Source organism: Coregonus lavaretus (assembly GCF_964263955.1).
Source record: "Coregonus lavaretus genome assembly, contig: HAP1_SCAFFOLD_780, whole genome shotgun sequence".
Lineage (NCBI taxonomy): Eukaryota > Metazoa > Chordata > Actinopteri > Salmoniformes > Salmonidae > Coregonus > Coregonus lavaretus.
Genome location: NW_028165203.1, coordinates 189,995 through 210,581, shown reverse-complemented (window position 1 = coordinate 210,581; position 20,587 = coordinate 189,995). Strand labels below are relative to the sequence as shown.

The 20,587-nt window shown below is 41.3% G+C and overlaps 1 pseudogene across 1 annotated transcript; it reads right to left on the bottom strand.

Moving 5' to 3' along the window:
* Positions 1–8,604: 8,604 nt before the first annotated feature.
* LOC311116157 (E3 ubiquitin-protein ligase TRIM39-like) lies at positions 8,605–19,962 on the bottom strand (annotated as a pseudogene). Its single transcript has 6 exons — positions 19,389–19,962; positions 18,606–18,701; positions 18,272–18,505; positions 17,936–18,083; positions 9,142–9,678; positions 8,605–8,696 (listed from the first exon to the last, which is right to left on the bottom strand). The product of its transcript is annotated as an E3 ubiquitin-protein ligase TRIM39-like (transcript).
* Between the last annotated feature and the right edge of the window lie 625 nt (positions 19,963–20,587).

Genomic DNA, 20,587 nt, shown 5'->3' with positions numbered 1-20,587 from the left:
CTAATGCAGGCGAGGGACCAGCTATCACACACACAGGGGACCCAACACTCAGGGACCGCCCCATCCCCCCGACCCGACACTACAGTGGTACAGTCCAGACGGCTCTGCAAGATGAGACCGTCAGATCAAGACCTGCTCAGTGCACTGGATGACCAACTGTACCTGTAAGACCCATGATGAGACGTCAGCACTGCCAACCATAATGCCCTGCCCTCCACTGCCCTGCCCTCCACTCCACTGCCCTCCACTGTAGTGCTGAGACTACTGGACCCTCCTCACCTCCCCTTCCCTGCCCCTGGTTACCCACCTCTAACCTCTACCCACCCTGCCCCTGGTTACCCACCTCTACCCACCCTGCCCCTGGTTACCCACCTCTACCCACCCTGCCCCTGGTTACCCACCTCTAACCTCTACCCACCCTGCCCTTGGTTACCCACCTCTAACCTCTACCCACCCTGCCCCTGGTTACCCACCTCTACCCACCCTGCCACTGGTTACCCACCTCTAACCTCTACCCACCCTGCCCCTGTTTACCCACCTCTAACCTCTACCCACCCTGCCCTTGGTTACCCACCTCTAACCTCTACCCACCCTGCCCCTGGTTACCCACCTCTAACCTCTACCCACCCTGCCCCTGGTTACCCACCTCTAACCTCTACCCACCCTGCCCCTGGTTACCCACCTCTAACCTCTACCCACCCTGCCCCTGGTTACCCACCTCTAACCTCTACCCACCCTGCCCCTGGTTACCCACCTCTAACCTCTACCCACCCTGCCCCTGGTTACCCACCTCTAACCTCTACCCTGTAGCTAGGCTATGGCACCCTTCCTCCTGACTACATTGAAGAGCGATGGAGAGATATTTTGGTTGATGTGTCCATTCCTATTGGTGTAATAATGACTAACTTAGAAAGGGCTGCAGTTATAATCAGACAATGATTCTGAGGCAAGCAGCTTAAATTTGATTCACCTTCGTAGGCTTTGTTTTGAGATAACGGTACAAGAAAAAACCTCAAGGTGCTGTGCCAACTGAAGGTCGGCTATATTGGCCTACTATGACCTACTGCGCTGACATGGGCAGTACATACTTCTGGAGAGAAACTCGAGGACGAAGAAGTTGGTGGCAGGTGCCAGTAGATGTGACTCTACCCGAGTGACTTTTAGAGAATGCTGTTGTGAACTGAAAATCTCTAAGGCACCAGTACAAGAATTGTAAACATTTAAGAAACTCTCTGGGTGCTTCTGCTACCAAAGAACTTGTACAGAGAACAGTTTTTTTTGAAAGTCCCAAGAAAATACCTTCTGTTTTGGAGATCCCACGTTTCTTCCTCTCTCTTCTCATACTAGTCCTATCTTCGTTGTAGGAAAATAAATGGAATAAATTCATAATTTTGATGCACTTTTACTTTGTAGAAATACAAACTTGAATTTTGTAAATAGTCAAGTACCTTTTTATACATAACCAAGTCTAATATTGTGATTTTCCAGTATTCACCCAAGGATTGTGACATTATCCTGTTACTCCATAGACATGGCAAACGAGTTTAGCCCAGGAGACAAATACAATCTGTTTTCTGACATGCTTTGCGCCACAACAAATAGCCTTTGTAAAAAGGATATGCATAGAACTATTCTCCATCCGCAACACGCACCTGTTCTGTGTGTGCTGTTGAAGACAGACTTATTCAGGATTTCAACAAATGGCGGGCTATCATGTAATGTTACATGAGCTAATGAGGATCGGACCATTGGTGTTTAGTGCTTCTATGTCCAAATGAATCATTTTCAAACGTTTTTGCCAATGAAATCCCTTTTGTTTATTCATGAATGTCAGTGTCCAACCCATGTGGATGAGGTGTAAAAAAAAATAAACTGTAATACATCTAGAATAAAATATGTAAAATGTGTTGTATCTATTGTTGTGTTGGCTCAACGTTATCTGTGTTATGTATGATACACTCCTTCAATGTCCATCACCGTGAAACACGCACACAATTGTATAAAAGTAAATGACGAACATAACACAAACTGAATGGCCGATACATTGAAGCTGGCTTCTAAGGCAGAAAGCCTTCAAACTAGGCAGAGTGCCTATAACTTGACAAAAGTGGGGGGCCAGTATGAAAATGTATGCACTCACTAACTGTAAGTCGCTCTGGATAAGAGCGTCTGCTAAATGACTAAAATGTAAAATGTAAATGTAAATAGGTCATCACCAGCAGAGCACTGGGACAACATCACGCCACCCTAAGTTCTATCGAAGTAAAGTCAAATACGGTGGATAAATGAAGATAGTTCACTCAGGCCATTTACCATTGAAAAGAATGGTCAGTTCCAGTCTACTTTTAATGGTGTAGTCTTCCATAGAGACCAATACAATAGCAGCTGGGTCTGATCTGCTTAGTTCATTGACTTTCATTGAACCAGAAAAAAACAGCGAGTGGGGTGTCTCACTTCCTCTTCAGTCTCTGGTAAAGCTCCACGTATTATGTATTTTAAGTGAGTGATTAGCAATTTTTTTATGATGTAAATTCTGAATTTCTTCAGTTTTATCTGTAAGAATCAATCAATTCAAACTCAAAACTACAGTCGAGATCCTGCGCGAAAAATCCCTTCCCCCAACTTTCAGCCGTGTGTGTTCCGTTCGTGTGTGTGGGCAGAGATACTGGATATAATGACAAGATGCTTGCGTCTTTGCCCTAACAATGGGATTCGTTGTCCACAGAGCGGAACGGCGGGCTGTCAAACTCACGCCTATTCCCCTCTTTGGATTGGTGGATACATATCGTTATTTTAATAATTTTTTAAATATTTGATGAGGGGTGTTGACATCCACCACCTGTATTCAATGGAGATGCTATGATAGCGTCATGAATATGCATAGGAGGTCTCGAATGGACTTAATTGTAATTGTTTTGTCAACGAACGATCTACCCAAAATACCGTAATTTCAAAGTGGAAGAAAAATACAAACTTTTTTTATTAATGGAAAATAAAACACTAATATATCTTGATTAGATAAGTATTCAACCCCCTGAGTCAATATAATCACTTTTGGCAGCAATTACAGCTGTGAGTCTTTCTGGGTAAGTCTAAAAGCTTTTCACACCTGGATTGTTCAATATTTGCCCATTATTCTTCAAGCTCTGTCAAGTTGGTTGTTGACCATTGCTAGACAGCCATTTTCAAGTCTTGCCATAGATTTTCAAGATGATTTAAGTCAAAACTGTAACTAGGCCACTCAGGAACATTCAGTGTCGTCTGGGTAAGCAACTCCAGTGTATAGTTGGTCTTGTGTTTTAGGTAATTGTCCTGCTGAAAGGGGAATTTGTCTCCAAAAGCCTGTTGGAAAGCAGACTGAACCTAGTTTTACTCTAGGATTTTGCTTGTGCTTAGCTCTATTCCGTTTCTTTTTATCCTAAAAAAAAACTCCCTAGTCCTTGCCAATGGCAAGCATACCCATAACATGATGCAGCCGCCACCATGCTTGAAAATATGAAGAGTGGTACTCAGTGATGTATTGTGTTGGATTTGCCCCAAACATAATGCTTTGTATTCAGGACAAAAAGTTAATTTCTTTGCCACATTTTTTGCAGTGTTACTTTCAGTGCTCGGTTTGGGCCGGAGCTGTCCAGAGCACCATAAGGCACTTCTAATTTTTTATTAATTGCATACCGGCTCTTCTATAAAACAAAGTAGCCAAAAGGTTGATCAAAGCGGAATGAAGGCGGGATCTGTATTGACTAGCAATGAAGAGTGGGCATTCATTTCCTGATTCCACTTTGTTGAAGATTATTTTCCTCTAGTCTGACAGTAGGCTGTTAGAGATTACGCAGATTGAAAATGCGCCAGACAATGTGCATGATGCACTCTTCCAAGTTGTCAAATTAGGGTTTGTAAGGTCATGGAAAGTCATGGAAATTATTTTCATAATATTTGTTTTTGTTATTCATGAAGGCACACTTTTAAAATATCATCAATCACTTAAAAATCGATATATCAGCCGTTATCAGAATGCCTCTTCCTCCCAAAAGTAGTGCACTTGGCCTTTACTAGCGTTAGTGGACCGATATAGACTTCTGTAGCGCAAGCATTTCTTTTTTGTATCTCAGCTTTGGCAAATAAAGGTAGTTGCTTAATTAAGAACAGTATTTTGCAGGATTCAATCGTTGGAATTGGAAGAGTTGTTGCCCCTTTCTCTGTGATTGTCATTCTAATGGCATCCAGAAAGAACAAAACCCTGTCCTCTAATATTTACATCAAAAGATGCAAAGTTATGGGCAAAGACCCAAAACATCCACATCAAATTTAATATTTTTCTTAATCAAATAACATGGAAAACAACCACTTTTTGCGCAGTATTAAATTTACCATCCTTACAAACCACTTAATGTAAATGTACATTACTGTATTGTACATAGGCTGGTCATGTTTGTACCTGTAGACTTTCCATCAACATGAAGAAAAACAATGCACGATACAGTAATTGAGTACATTGAGACATCAAGTGGTTTGCGATGATGTGATGTGATGATGTGGCTCAGTTGGTAGAGCATGGTGCATGCAATGCTAGGGTTGTGGGTTCGATTCCCACGGGGGACCAGTATGAAAATGTATGCACTCTGTAAATTGCTCTGGATAACAGCGTCTACTAAAAAGACCATTACAGTTTTCACATAGAAAGAAGTTGCATTTGGAAAACATACCGTATATCAAGCAAGTATTTTTATATTCCACAAGTGTTATCAGATTAAGTGTTCTGTACAGATAATCATCAGACTCAGGTAACAAATGCTGGTAAACACTCCAATACATTTAGTTTTTTTTTTTAAATCACAAACGTAGTGCACTGGGCCTTTACTAGTCCTGTATTAGCAAACCACTATAGAGGTCTTCAGCGGGGGCAATTATTCTTTTTTGCGTCCGTTAACAGTGAATAATCAGAGATCTCTATAGCATAATGTCATTTGTGTATTTCGGTCAACATAGTCTAATGGACTGACTTGGAAAAAGACAGCTCCTTCACTTATTTTATCCCAAGTCAAGCACTGATTACTTATTGCAAACAGGATGCATGGTTTGGAATATGTTTTATTCTGTATGGTTTGGAATATTTTTTATTCTGTACAAGCTTCCATATTTTCACTCTGTCATTTATGTTAGTATTGTGGAGTAACTACAGTGTTGTTGATCCATCCTCAGTTATCACCTATCACAGCCATTAAACTAACTGTTTTAGTCACCATTGGCCTCATGGTGAAATCCCTGAGTGGTTTCATTCCTCTCCGACAACTGAGTTAGGAAGGGCACCTGTATCTTTGTATTGTCTGGGTGTATTGATACACTATCCAAAGTGTAATTAATAACTGCACCATGCTCAAAGGGATATTCAATGTCCCCTTTAAAAAAAAAAAAACTATCTACCAATAGGTGCCCTTCCTTGCGAACCATTGGAAAACATCCCTGGTCTTTGTGGTTGAATCTGTGCTTGAAATTCACTGTGCGACTGAGGGAGCTTACAGATAATTGCAGTGGTGTGAAGTGCTTATGTAAAAATACTTTAAAGTACTACTTAAGTACAGATACCAAAAACAACTACTTAACTGTACTATTTATGTGTTTTACTTCACTACATTCTTAAAGTAGAATGTACTTTAGGCCCTGTGTAGCTCAGTTGGTAGAGCATGGCGTTTGCAACGCCAGGGTTGTGGGTTCAATTCCCACGGGGGGCCAGTATGAAAATGTATGCAGTAACTGTAAGTCGCTCTGGATAAGAGTGTCTGCTAAATGACTAAAACGTAAAAAAATGTACTTTTTACTCCATACACTTTCCCTGACACCCAAAAGTAGTTGTTACATTTTGACGGGAAAATGGTCCAATTCATGCACTTATCAAGAGAACATCCCTGGTCATCCTTACTGCCTCTGATCTGGCGGACTCACTAAACACAAATGCTTCCTTTGTAAATTATTTGTGTTTAGTGAGTCCACCATGTCTGAGGGTTGGAGTGTGCCCCTGGCTCTCCGTCAAAAAAAACACAAAAAAAACACTATTGTGCCGTCTGGTTTGCTTAATATAAGGAATTTGAAATGACTTATACAGTGGGGGGAAAAAGTATTTAGTCAGCCACCAATTGTGCAAGTTCTCCCACTTAAAAAGATGAGAGAGGCCTGTAATTTTTATCATAGGTACACATCAACTATGATAGACAAATGGAGGGAAAAAAATCCAGAAAATCACATTGTAGGATTTTTTATGAATTTATTTGCAAATTAAGGTGGAAAATAAGTATTTGGTCACCTACAAACAAGCAAGATTTCTGGCTCTCACAGACCTGTAACTTCTTCTTTAAGAGGCTCCTCTGTCCTCCACTCGTTACCTGTATTAATGGCACCTGTTTGAACTTGTTATCAGTATAAAAGACACCTGTCCACAACCTCAAACAGTCACACTCCAAACTCCACTATGGCCAAGACCAAAGAGCTGTCAAAGGACACCAGAAACAAAATTGTAGACCTGCACCAGGCTGGGAAGACTGAATCTGCAATAGGTAAGCAGCTTGGTTTGAAGAAATCAACTGTGGGAGCAATTATTAGGAAATGGAAGACACACAAGACCACTGATAATCTCCCTCGATCTGGGGCTCCACACAAGATCTCACCCCGTGGGGTCAAAATGATCACAAGAATTGTGAGCAAAAATCCCAGAACCACACGGGGGGACCTAGTGAATGACCTGCAGAGAGCTGGGACCAAAGTAACAAAGCCTACCATCAGTAACACACTACGCCGCCAGGGACTCAAATCCTGCATTGCCAGATGTGTCCCCCTGCTTAAGCCAGTACATGTCCAGGCCCGTCTGAAGTTTGCTAGAGTGCATTTGGATGATCCAGAAGAGGATTGGGAGAATGTCATATGGTCAGATGAAACCAAAATATAACTTTTTGGTAAAAACTCAACTCGTCGTGTTTGGAGGACAAAGAATGCTGAGTTGCATCCAAAGAACACCATACCTACTGTGAAGCATGGGGGTGGAAACATCATGCTTTGGGGCTGTTTTTCTGCAAAGGGACCAGGACGACTGATCCGTGTAAAGGAAAGAATGAATGGGGCCATGTATCGTGAGATTTTGAGTGAAAACCTCCTTCCATCAGCAAGGGCATTGAAGATGAAACGTGGCTGGGTCTTTCAGCATGACAATGATCCCAAACACACCGCCCGGGCAACGAAGGAGTGGCTTCGTAAGAAGCATTTCAAGGTCCTGGAGTGGCCTAGCCAGTCTACAGATCTCAACCCCATAGAAAATCTTTGGAGGGAGTTGAAAGTCCGTGTTTCCCAGCGACAGCCCCAAAACATCACTGCTCTAGAGGAAATCTGCATGGAGGAATGGGCCAAAATACCAGCAACAGTGTGTGAAAACCTTGTGAAGACTTACAGAAAACGTTTGACCTGTGTCATTGCCAACAAAGGGTATATAACAAAGTATTGAGAAACTTTTGTTATTGACCAAATACTTATTTTCCACCATAATTTGCAAATAAATTCATAAAAGATCCTACAATGTGATCTTCTGGAGAAAAAAAATCTCATTTTGCCTGTCATAGTTGACGTGTACCTATGATGAAAATTACAGGCCTCTCTCATCTTTTTAAGTGGGAGAACTTGCACAATTGGTGGCTGACTAAATACTTTTTTTCCCCACTGTACTTTTACTTTTGATTATTAAGTATATTTGAGCAATTCCATTACTTTTGACACTTTAGTATACTTAAAACCAAATACTTTTAGACTTTTACTAAAGTAGTATTTTACTGGGTGACTTTCACTTTTACTTGAGTCATTTTCTTTTACACAAGTATGACAATTGAGTACCTTTTCCACTGGATAATTGTATGTGTGGGGTACAGAGATGGGGTAGTCATAAAAAAATCATTTTAAAGACTATTATTGCACACAGAGTAAATGCAAGGATCTTCAGAGCGCTTGTTATAAATTTGGCTATAAAGTCTGAACGGTTTGAGCCAATTCTGAAAAGCTTGGACTCTCACAAACACGCATGTGTCTTCTGGTCTTCTGTAGCTCAGCTGGTAGAGCACGGCGCTTGTAATGCCAAGGTAGTGGGTTCGATCCCCGGGACCACCCATACACAAAAATGTATGCACGCATGACTAAGTCGCTTTGGATAAAAGCGTCTGCTAAATGGCAGATTATTTATATATTATTATTATTCTGTTTCACTCTACAACGCTCACAAGGACTAATTAAAAGGGCCCAAATTAACACAGGATGCTAAGCTAACATATGGTATTGTTTTAAGTTGGTCATACCATGGATCATTTAGCTATTTGAGGTGGAATTTTAGGACCCCTTTAAAATATTGAATTTGGCCTTTACTACTGTAGCCCATAGAAACATATTGAATAACACATTCATTAAATGGTAAAAAAGACAGTCAAAAAAGTATTCATATGGAATAAGGATATAAGAAAGCTCAGGAAATAAATGTATATATTTATTTTTTTGTACACATATTTAACCCCTTATTTTTGTTGGCACAAATCTACCTCCATACTTCAATTCATTTGTATGGGTTACCTAAATCCATCACTGAAAGTGTGCAAGTGGCAGGGTGTAACACTTCAGGAGCAGGGTGAAGAATTTGGATGCAGCCAAGAGCTTGTCCTCAGAGCACCCAACTGTCCCAGTGGTGGGTCAGGCAGGATCACCGGCAGTCTTCAAAGCAAGGTTAAATAATAAACCAATTATGAATATGCTTATAATGGTCTGTCTATATATTTCTAACGAGGCGATATATCTTGATCAAGACATCCACTAGATTAGAACAACTAAAGGCTGAAGCAAGCACACAAACTTTCTTCAGCGATGTTACCTTTTCTTTCTAGTTTTGTTTGAAAATCAATACATCAAAATATGCTCTACCTGTTATCTCAGACCATAGCAGCATCTCTCTTCTGGTGATTAGGACAGACTACTAAATAGCATTTGAGAGAGAGACATTTTCGCGCTTTCATTAAGCGACCAAGGTGAAAACTCAGTCTGTTTGATTGACAGGAGTGATCATTAATGGAGCGGAGTTATCATCATCATCATCATCATCATCATCATCATCATCATCATCACCATCATCACCACCACCACCACCATCATCATCATCATCATCATCACCACCACAGGCTGGGCAGAAGTATGGATAGAGTTTCTCGGTGAAGGTGCAGCCAGTGAAAGAGTAGATATGAGCCCTAGCCTCCACATCAAAGAAGGAGACCTGACCCTCCTCATAATCCACGAACACTCCCACCTTCTGGGGCTTCTGACTAAGACAGAGTTGGACAGGGGAGTCATCAATAGCTAAACAATAGAACACATCTACTAGCCATAACAACCAGTATCCTTCCTCAGAGGTCAGCTTGGTATCCTCCTTCCTATCAATAGACTCTCTGACCACTCCAAATATCCAGAAGGTCTTGTCCTTTACCTCTACCTCATAGTAGAATCTCCCTGAGGAGAAGCCCTCCTTTCCCAAGACAGAGAAGCTACTGTCAAACCTCTTTGGGTTTTCAGGGAGATCCTGTTTGGTGTCTCCACATCTCACTTGTTTCCCATCTTCAGACAGGATGAGAACAGGATGTGCTGTATCAGGGTCTAGAGTCACATCCACTGTAGATGAAATATACAGTATATTAGAAAACAGGGAAATACAGTATGTCTTATTCCTCACATGCATGTCATGCAGTTCCAAGGGAAACTTGGCAAAGGGACAGTTAACTTCTTGAAATTACATTTTTGCAGTGGCGTATATTCATGGAGCCAAGGGAAGCCAGGCTTCCCAAATATTTGCCCAATAAAAAAACGTATAATTACAAAAGAATGTATATTTTGTCTCTCTGTGTTTTCATAATGTATCTTCAATTCGCAGGTGGTTGAATCTCAATCGGATAAATCATCTGAGCGAGTGAAACTTGCGCAACACACACACACACACACACACACACACACACACACACACACACACACACACACACACAGACCAACAAACAGAAATCAGTACCATGGACAGCCACATGACCTTTAGCAACTTTGATTCGACTAAATTGTTTTTGATATCTTTAAGTTTGTTTTCACTGTATTATAGTCTAGTTGATTTTATTACATTTAAATGTTGAAGTTGAACTGGTGCTGGAATAGCAAAGGCAGTGCTCCTGTTGTCTGTGCTGACTTGCGGTAACTCTGTGGTTCTAAATGAGTAGTTTTGTAAAATGTAGAAAACATTAACTTGCTTGACCATGCTGTAGGTCATGTAATGTTTGCAATATTTGCTTTGTGGACTTCACCGGACATACAGTGGGGAAAAAAAGTATTTAGTCAGCCACCAATTGTGCAAGTTCTCACACTTAAAAAGATGAGAGAGGCCTGTAATTTTCATCATAGGTACACGTCAACTATGACAGACAAAATGAGGAAAAAAAAATCCAGAAAATCACATTGTAGGATTTTTTATGAATTTATTTGCAAATTATGGTGGAAAATAAGTATTTGGTCAATAACAAAAGTTTCTCAATACTTTGTTATATACCCTTTGTTGGCAATGACACAGGTCAAATGTTTTCTGTAAGTCTTCACAAGGTTTTCACACACTGTTGCTGGTATTTTGGCCCATTCCTCCATGCAGATCTCCTCTAGAGCAGTGATGTTTTGGGGCTGTCGCTGGGCAACACAGACTTTCAACTCCCTCCAAAGATTTTCTATGGGGTTGAGATCTGGAGACTGGCTAGGCCACTCCAGGACCTTGAAATGCTTCTTACGAAGCCACTCCTTCGTTGCCCGGGCAGTGTGTTTGGGATCATTGTCATGCTGAAAGACCCAGCCACGTTTCATCTTCAATGCACTTGCTGATGGAAGGAGGTTTTCACTCAAAATCTCACGATACATGGCCCCATTCATTCTTTCCTTTACACGGATCAGTCGTCCTGGTCCCTTTGCAGAAAAACAGCCCCAAAGCATGATGTTTCCACCCTCATGCTTCACAGTAGGTATGGTGTTCTTTGGATGCAACTCAGCATTCTTTGTCCTCCAAACACGACGAGTTGAGATTTTACCAAAAAGTTCTATTTTGGTTTCATCTGACCATATGACATTCTCCCAATCCTCTTCTGGATCATCCAAATGCACTCTAGCAAACTTCAGACGGGCCTGGACATGTACTGGCTTAAGCAGGGGGACACGTCTGGCACTGCAGGATTTGAGTCCCTGGCGGCGTAGTGTGTTACTGATGGTAGGCTTTGTTACTTTGGTCCCAGCTCTCTGCAGGTCATTCACTAGGTCCCCCCGTGTGGTTCTGGGATTTTTGCTCACCGTTCTTGTGATCATTTTGACCCCACGGGGTGAGATCTTGCGTGGAGCCCCAGATCGAGGGAGATTATCAGTGGTCTTGTATGTCTTCCATTTCCTAATAATTGCTCCCACAGTTGATTTCTTCAAACCAAGCTGCTTACCTATTGCAGATTCAGTCTTCCCAGCCTGGTGCAGGTCTACAATTTTGTTTCTGGTGTCCTTTGACAGCTCTTTGGTCTTGGCCATAGTGGAGTTTGGAGTGTGACTGTTTGAGGTTGTGGACAGGTGTCTTTTATACTGATAACAAGTTCAAACAGGTGCCATTAATACAGGTAACGAGTGGAGGACAGAGGAGCCTCTTAAAGAAGAAGTTACAGGTCTGTGAGAGCCAGAAATCATGCTTGTTTGTAGGTGACCAAATACTTATTTTCCACTATAATTTGCAAATAAATTCATAAAAAATCCTACAATGTGATTTTCTGGAGTCATAGTTGACGTGTACCTATGAGGAAAATTACAGGCCTCTCTCATCTTTTTAAGTGGGAGAACTTGCACAATTGGTGGCTGACTAAATACTTTTTTTCCCCACTGTATGTTGCTCTCCGGTTTTATGATGAAACAAACAAATGTGTAGTTTAATTTATTTTGCCATTGTGTGACTGTTGTCTTTTTGTTGTCTTGGCCTTAAGCCTTATATCAAGGTGGCGTATGAACGAATGGGTTATAGAGCAAACAACTAGCGTGTTGTGGAACATACAGTTGAAGTCGGAAGTTTACATACACCTTAGCCAAATACATTTAAACTCAGTGTTTCACAATTTCTGACATTTAATCCTAGTAAAAATTCCCTGTCTTATGTCAGTTAGGATCACCACTTTATTTTAAGAATGTGAAATGTCAGAATAATAGTAGAGAGAATGATTTATTTCAGCTTTTAGTTCTTTCATCACATTCCCAGTGGGTCAGAAGTTTACATACACTCAATTAGTATTTGGTAGCATTGCCTTTAAATTGTTTAACTTCAGTCAAACGTTTTGGGTAGCCTTCCACAAGCTTCCCACAATAAGTTGGGTGAATTTTGGCCCATTCCTCCTGACAGCTGGTGTAACTGAGTCAGGTTTGTAGGCCTCCTTGCTCGCACACGCTTTTTCAGTTCTGCCAACACATTTTCTAGAGGATTGAGATCAGGGCTTTGTGATGGCCACTCCAATACCTTGACTTTGTTGTCCTTAAGCCATTTTGCCACAACTTTGGAAGTATGCCTGGGGTCATTGTCCATTTGGAAGACTGATTTGCGACCAAGCTTTAACTTCCTGACTGATGCCTTGAGATGTTGCTTCAATATATCCACATAATTTTCCTTCCTCATGGTGCCATCTATTTTGTGAAGTGCACCAGTCCCTCCTGCAGCAAAGCACCCCAACAGCATGATGCTGCCAACCCCATGCTTCACGGTTGGGATGGTGTTCTTCTGCTTGCAAGCAACCCCCTTTTTCCTCCAAACATAACAATCAAACACAAGATGAGAAACACTATCAGTACTAAAATAATAGAGTCAGACATTTTCTACACTAACACTGCTGCCACTGATGCAACTCTAACTCTTCCAAGTGAAATTTTCCTTCCTCATGGTGCCATCTATTTTGTGAAGTGCACCAGTCCCTCCTGCAGCAAAGCACCCCAACAGCATGATGCTTCCACCCCCGTGCTTCACGGTTGGGATGGTGTTCTTCGGCTTGCAAGCAACCCCCTTTTTCCTCCAAACATAACGATGGTCATTATGGCCAAACAGTTATATTTTTGTTTCATCAGACCAGAGGACATTTCTCCAAAAAGTAAGATCTTTGTCCCCATGTGCAGTTGCAAACCGTAGTCTGGATTTTTTATGCGGTTTTGGAGCAGTGGTTTTTTCCTTGCTGAGCGGCCTTTCAGGTTATGTTGATATAGGACTCGTTTTACTGTGGATATAGATATTTTTATACCCGTTTCCTCCAGCATCTTCACAAGGTCCTTTGCTGTTGTTCTGGGATTGATTTGCATTTTTCGCACCAAAGTACGTTAATCTCTAGGAGACAGAACGCGTCTGCTTCCTGAGCAGTATGACGGCTGCGTGGTCCCATGGTGTTTATACTTGTGTACTATTGTTTGTACAGATGAACGTGGTACCTTCAGGCATTTGGAAATTTGTCACGAGAATTTTCTCAATGGTTGAAGTCAACTACTTCTTAAATCTCTGAATAATTCCCAAAAGGTTGTAAATCTCTTAGTTTAAATAAATTAAACAAAGACTCAATCCTGCAATGGTCAGCATATTTATTCATGAGAGCACTCTGAAACAAAATGGTCGTACAATATTTGTATACGCACACATCAGAGGAAAAATCCCACCCCTCTTTAGGCGGGCTGTAGTTTTCCACTGGAAAACTGCTCTCCTGACCATCTGGTCACACACACACACACATACATACATGTTCTTATCATAGGCTGCATTCCTTAGTTATCACTAGGGGTGTAACGATCCATCTACTACATCGATGTATCGATTTATATTCATATGATCCAACTACATCGATCTGTGCTCGGCGAGTTGGCATTTTGGACAACATATATCGATCTAACATCGTTTTAAAATGTAATAAATCGATTTTATCGATACTAGGAAATAACCCATTGGATTTAAGCACGTCAGACTTTATATGCAGGGGTGCACATAACTGGTACGCAGATACGCAAGCGCGACAAAAATCAGGAATGCGTAATGACACTTGTGTTACTACGCGCCTTTGCGTACTTGACCGATCTTCTCATCTAACCTTACACATGACATGTTGCTTGTCAACTACTGTCAGGGATGTCCAAAAAGCAACAGACATTAAGCAGATTCTTTGGCGTTTCGCCACCTACAAAGAAACGCCAACTGGAGCCAGAGCCGAAGAAAATACTTTTTTCGGAAAAGTGGCTTGAAGCTAACGATGAGCGCACTGAAATGTGGTGCAAGATTTGCCGCTCAAATCCACATCTAGCAGACAAAACAGGTGCATTTTATAAAGGCTCAAAGAATTTCAACCATCCTTTATTTGACAAACATGAAAAGAGCAAGGAGCACACGAATGTGGCGCAAGCCATTGCTAAAAGCTAGCCGAGAATAAATGTCCAGTCGCCGAGATAAGCTGAATGAAGAACAGCGGCAAGCTCTGTTTAATATTTTTCTCTTTCCATAAAGCTAAACACGCACGTCCCATGTCTTCCTATTCTGAGGATGTTCCTTTACTGAATGCTTTTTGATGGATCTGAGGACATCACAAAAACTGAGCAGGAAATAGTTTACATTGTGTCTGTGTCCAGCAACGGAGAGTTTACTTCGGACTTTATTGGACTGATTGAATTGGGTGCTGACCGAACCGCACAGGCCATAACAGACGGACTTGTGAGACTTTTGGTAAGTTTCATAATACCAGATGGTCTGCATGGAGTCATGAAACACTGTTAAAAATATCAAGACTATTGCCAGCCATTAAAATGCAACTGGTTACCAGGTATTTATTTCAGTCACACTGGTTGAATTTTTGGCTAAAAGGTTACTGAATCGATTTCAAGTCACTGAATCGTTTCGGATCGTATCGTTCTAAATGAACCAATATCGTCCTTGAATCGTATCGACAACCACGAATCGTGATACAAATCGAATCGTTGTTAAAACGAATCGTTACACCCCTAGTTATCACCTCCTCACAATATCCTGCAACCCTTTCACTCCCCTTTCCCTGTGTGTTTTGGGAACCAGTCTATACTCTTGCTGGGATATAAACACATTTGATTAACTCTCTAAGCTCTAGTCTTCTAATAGTCATACATTATTAGTTTAGATGAGGGTGTGACATTTTAGTCATATCTCACTCACACATTTCTTTATCAAAATTGCTCCCAAGGATGAACAAGACTTGTGGAGGTCTACATTTTTTTCTGAGGTCTTGGCTGATTTCTTTAGATTTTTCCATGATGTCAAGCAAAGAGGCACTGAGTTTGAAGGTAGGCCTTGAAATACATCCACAGGTACACCTCCAATTGACTCAAATTATGTCAATTAGCCTATCAGAAGCTTCTAAAGCCATGACATCATTTTCTGGAATTTTCCAAACTGTTTAAAGGCACAGTCAACTTAGTGTATGTAAACTTCTGACCCACTGGAATTGTGATACAGTGAATTATAAGTGAAATAATCTGTCTGTAAACAATTGTTGGAAAAGTTACTTGTGTCATGCACAAATTAGATGTCCTAACCGACTTGCCAAAACTATAGTTTGTTAACAAGAAATCTGTGGAGTGGTTGAAAAACGAATTTTAATCACTCCAACCTAAGTGTATGTAAACTTCCGACTTCAACTGTAACTTCCACTTTGTTTATTATTTTCCATAGAACGCATAGACCCCTTTGATTATCCCTTAATTCGTTTATTAAAAAGGGACTGTAGTGTCTGATTTTGGATCGGTTTTTCTCCGCCTCAGTCTAGATAACATGAAAACAGCCTACGCAGCTCTGCTAGGGTGAGTAAAATGGTCAGAGTGAGAGTTTAAGGAATGAACACCTCATGTTAGGGGGCATTTCTTGAAATCAAAACCCAATCTTCAAATATTACAAGGAAAGCACAGATGTCACTGGTACCCCTTATCGCACACTTTCTTGTTTTAGAAAATACTCACTTTATGTCCAAATTACGACTGATACCACATAGGCTGTTTTCAACAGGAAATTTCATTTTTCTGTTTCGATTTCAGATGACTAAATCATGCTAAGAAAAACAATGGATTATCGTGGATCACTACTGGCCTACGTAGACAACACAAGGTAAGAGGAATTTAGAGTGTACCACATGCGTGCAGAGTGAGTTATGGGGTGTTCAGCACTTCCTTGTTGAAACAGACGACAACCAACGTCTGAAGGCTAAAAAACCTTTTTGGGTGAGAACTAACATTATTGTGTAGCCATCAGTGTTGTGGTGTTGGCAGTTACTTTTAAATAGTCACAAACTAGCTTTGAAATAACCTTGCATCGGATTGACGCATGCCGAAAGCAACCCATGAGTTGAATTATTTGAACGCATGCAGCCTAGGAAAAGCATTGCACACGCAATGCAACACAGCCTTCTGGCTGAATGTGCACGCAATACATAGTCAGTGTGACTTCCGCATTACAATTGGAAAGAGGATCAGGTTACACCAACCCATCTTCTGAATGCATTGCGGACTGATACAATCTGTTTTCCCCAGTATTTGCTACAGTCTGCATAATAGCTAGCCAGGAGATTCTGGATGTTGCTAAATAACCAGCAATCAAACTTTTAAATGGTTTGGATGAAATAACACCCCTATAGGTAAATTGAAAAAAAATCAACTATCCCTTTACAACTATAATGCTCTGGTTCAGAGTCTGATATAGTATTTACCTGCATACGTTTGATAACTCTTTAGCTCTGTGTGGGGGGAAAAGAGAACATGACAAAATATTATATATAATTATATTCAAACGTGAAATGCCATAATGTTCAGTAGAGATTTCCTTATTCAATCTTGTTCTGAGGGCAGCTCTGCCTTGAGGGCAGAATGTGATTGGTTAGATGAAAGCTAAAATGTCAGTGGGCAGCAGTCAGGATTCACCATGAGGTAGGGTTGGTAATGTGTGGGGGGTGTGACACGTAGGTTGCCATACACAAGAGCTGAGCTCCTGGCTGACTACTGTACATCTCACAACGCCTAGATACTATAGGTCGTTAACATATCAGCTAACCACATCATATCATATAGCAATCTGATGCCTGACTGCGCAGTCAATGACATGGCATGCAACCACTGGTTGATGCAATGCAACGTCTGCAATGTAGTCGGCCTGGAACACAACCTAAGTTGCTGGTTTGAAACCCAAGCCTAACCTCTAAACTTAAATCAATCACTTCCCCGAACTTAACTCAACCCCAAATCTTGGCAAATATCGATGTGGTTATGGGCTCAGGAAGGGGAGATGTTGGACTAGTACGAGTGGCGGAACTCCTGTAGCTCAGTTGGTAGAGCATGGCACTTGCAACGTCAGGGAAGTGGGTTTGATTCCCACGGGGGGCCAGTATGAAAAATGTATGCACTCACTAACTGTAAGTCGCTCTGGATAAGAGCGTCTGCTAAATGACAAAAATGTAAATGTAACTAGGGCGGATCCTCTCTGGTAGCTGACAAGAAATTCCAATCAAAAGATGCCAAATAACCAGTGCCACAAAACTAGCAGACGGGAAGAATTGTTCCTCACCATATCCGACAGACGTAGCATTTTAATGTTTTCGTCTGTTACGAGAGACTACTCAACTCCTAACTCTAACCTTAAACATTGGGAATTAATGGCTAAACTTAACCAATCACATTTCTTACTTAAACTCAAACAATTAATTTGTGCCCTCGAGACAGAGCTGCTCTTAGAACAAGATAGTAACTTCAATCTGCGTAACAATTCTTAATTGCCACCTTTTTGTGCAACTTTAGTTGTCTGTTAGGTGTAACACATTTTAGGACACGGTGAGGAGCAGATTAAGCTTCTTACCAGTTTCACTCAAGTTCTTAATTTCACTTTCAACTGTCTTCCCCAGCCTAGTTACAGCTCTCCTCATAGCCCCCACACTTGGATCACTCTGAACACTGATCTCAGACCAGTCCTTGGTGACAGCTGGAGTGCACAAGGATAGGAACAGCTACAGCAGGAGAATAAAAAAATATCTGAGACATGACATAACTAGACACTTTATATTTCTGGGGTAAGGAGGGAGAGATCAGGGAGTTTTAATGAAAATGGTTGTCAGCAAGCTAATCCACATTCTATTGAGCCAGATCAGCCCATTTACAGCTAGCTAACGTTGGCAGTTATGTCTAATTTTAGTACCTGCAGGAGGTGGAGGTGGTCATCAGTCTGTGAGAGCTGCTCCAGATCAGTGCTTTTTCTCTGTAGCTCAGTGATTTCCTGTTCCAGCTCTTTGATGAACCCATCAGCTTGGGTCATTACCGTTTCCTGCTTCTTCTCAATCTCCTCAGTGAGCTCAGCCTGGCATCCCTCAATGGAGCGCATCAGGGCAGTGTAGAATTGCACACTGTCCTCAATGTATTTACTAGCATGTTTCTATTGAGATTTATTACATAGATATTTCAATTAGTACAGTGTGTTCTCTGTTATATATTCAACCAGTCAAAATACAAGCGTGGTCATGATCAGTACTCACTTCACTTAGTTCCATTGAGTGTTTGACCTCCTTAACCTTTATCAGTCGCTCCTGGATCATCTGCCGCACATCTGCCATCATCTTCCCCAGTTGAGTCTGGGGACAGAGAAACAATGTTATGACAAGACTCATACTTAAAACACTGATGTATGTTTATGATTTAATAATTGTATATCTGTCTTTACTTTTCTCTTTTTCATAGAAAATGTTTCCCTTCTTTTTTGGTTACGTTTGTTTTATGCTACATTCTAGTTTAATTCATTATTATAGCATTATTAGGGTACAGTGTGATGGGGAAGGGCTTGCTTGTATTTCGGCAATTGGATCGGATTACTTCTTAGAATTGGGTAGGTTTCAAAACTGAAAAATGACATTCTGATCATTCGGATTGGGATTCAGATTTGGGAATCCAATCTGACCTTTAATCAAGATTGCATTTTGTAGTTGCGGTTTTTCAAAACAACTGACCACATTGGCCTACCTATACTGCAGTCAATTTAACATAATGACCTTTGGTTTTCATATTTTCAAAAATCTAACTTCCCCACCTTACTTACATAAAAATGTATCTGTTGAAGTACCTTTCACATTTCTGAATCCACCCTTCTAGTGGGATCTAGATTATCCAGATTTTCGGCATCAAAACTATTTGCTTAGACTTCCATATTTATTGTCATCTAACAAATTGTTGGCCTGCTTCTCATCTTCTTTCCGAAGCAATGTTATAAAAGAGGATATCTGCACTGTATGAATGATGTGCTACTATTTGCTTGAAAGACTCACCTTCCTCTTCTTCCATTCTGTTGCCAAAGGGACATTGTTGTGAGCTTTGTGGTCGGATTCAGAGCACATCACACAAACAAATGTCTGGTCACTCCTACAGAACATCTCCAGGGGTCTTCCATGCTTCTGACACACTCGATCTTCCAGGTTCTCCACAGGGTCAATCAACATGTGTTTCTTGAATGAAGCAACTCTGTAATGAGGCTCCAGGTGAGTCTCACAGTAAGAGGCAAGACACTCCATGCAGGACTTCAGGGCCATGAGATTCCCTTCAGTGCAGATGTCACAGGGCACCTCTCTGGGTTTGGGAGGAGCCTCATCAATATGTGTGACACTCATCTTCTTGAATTGATCAACAACATCTCTGAATGTTGTGTTAACACGTAGCTCAGGTCTCTTCATGAACGTCTCCTTACAGAATGGACACACACTGGTCAACACCATCCCAGTATCCTTTGATACAGGCCTTGCAGAAGTTGTGTCCACAAGGTGTGGAGACTGGGTCCGTGAAGACATCCAGACAGATAGAACACTGGAAATGCTCTTCAGACAAGACACTGCTGGCAGAGGCCATATCTGAAGAGACTGAAAATGAAATGTTATTGAATTAGTTGTTTGCCCTAGCATTTAATCTAGATACGAACTACAGGTGCTTAATAAAAATACAGCCTTCACTGTAGGAATTGCACTCATATGTTTGTCTAGCTACTCCCACTCCTCTTCAATGGCTGTGCGAATTTGCTGGATATTGGCGGGAACTGGAACACGCGGTCGTACACGTCGATCCAGAGCATCCCAAACATGCTCAATGTGTGACATGTCTGGTGAGTATGGAGGCCATGGAAGAACTGGGACATTTTCAGCTTCCAGGAATTGTGTACAGGTCCTTGTGACATGGGGCCGTGCATTATCATGCTGAAACATGAGGTGATGGCGGATCTTGCCACGGTATCTCTGTGCATTCAAATTACCATCGATAAAATGCAATTGTGTTCATTGTCCGTAGCTTATTCCTGCCCATACTATAACCCCACTGCCATCATGGGGCACTCTGTTCACAACGTTGACATCAACAAACCTGTTCACAACGTTGGACATCAGCAAACCGCTCGTCCACCCGACGACATACACATTGTCTGCAGTTGTGAGGCCGGTTGGACATGCTGCCAAATTCTCTAAAATGACGTTAGAGGCAGATT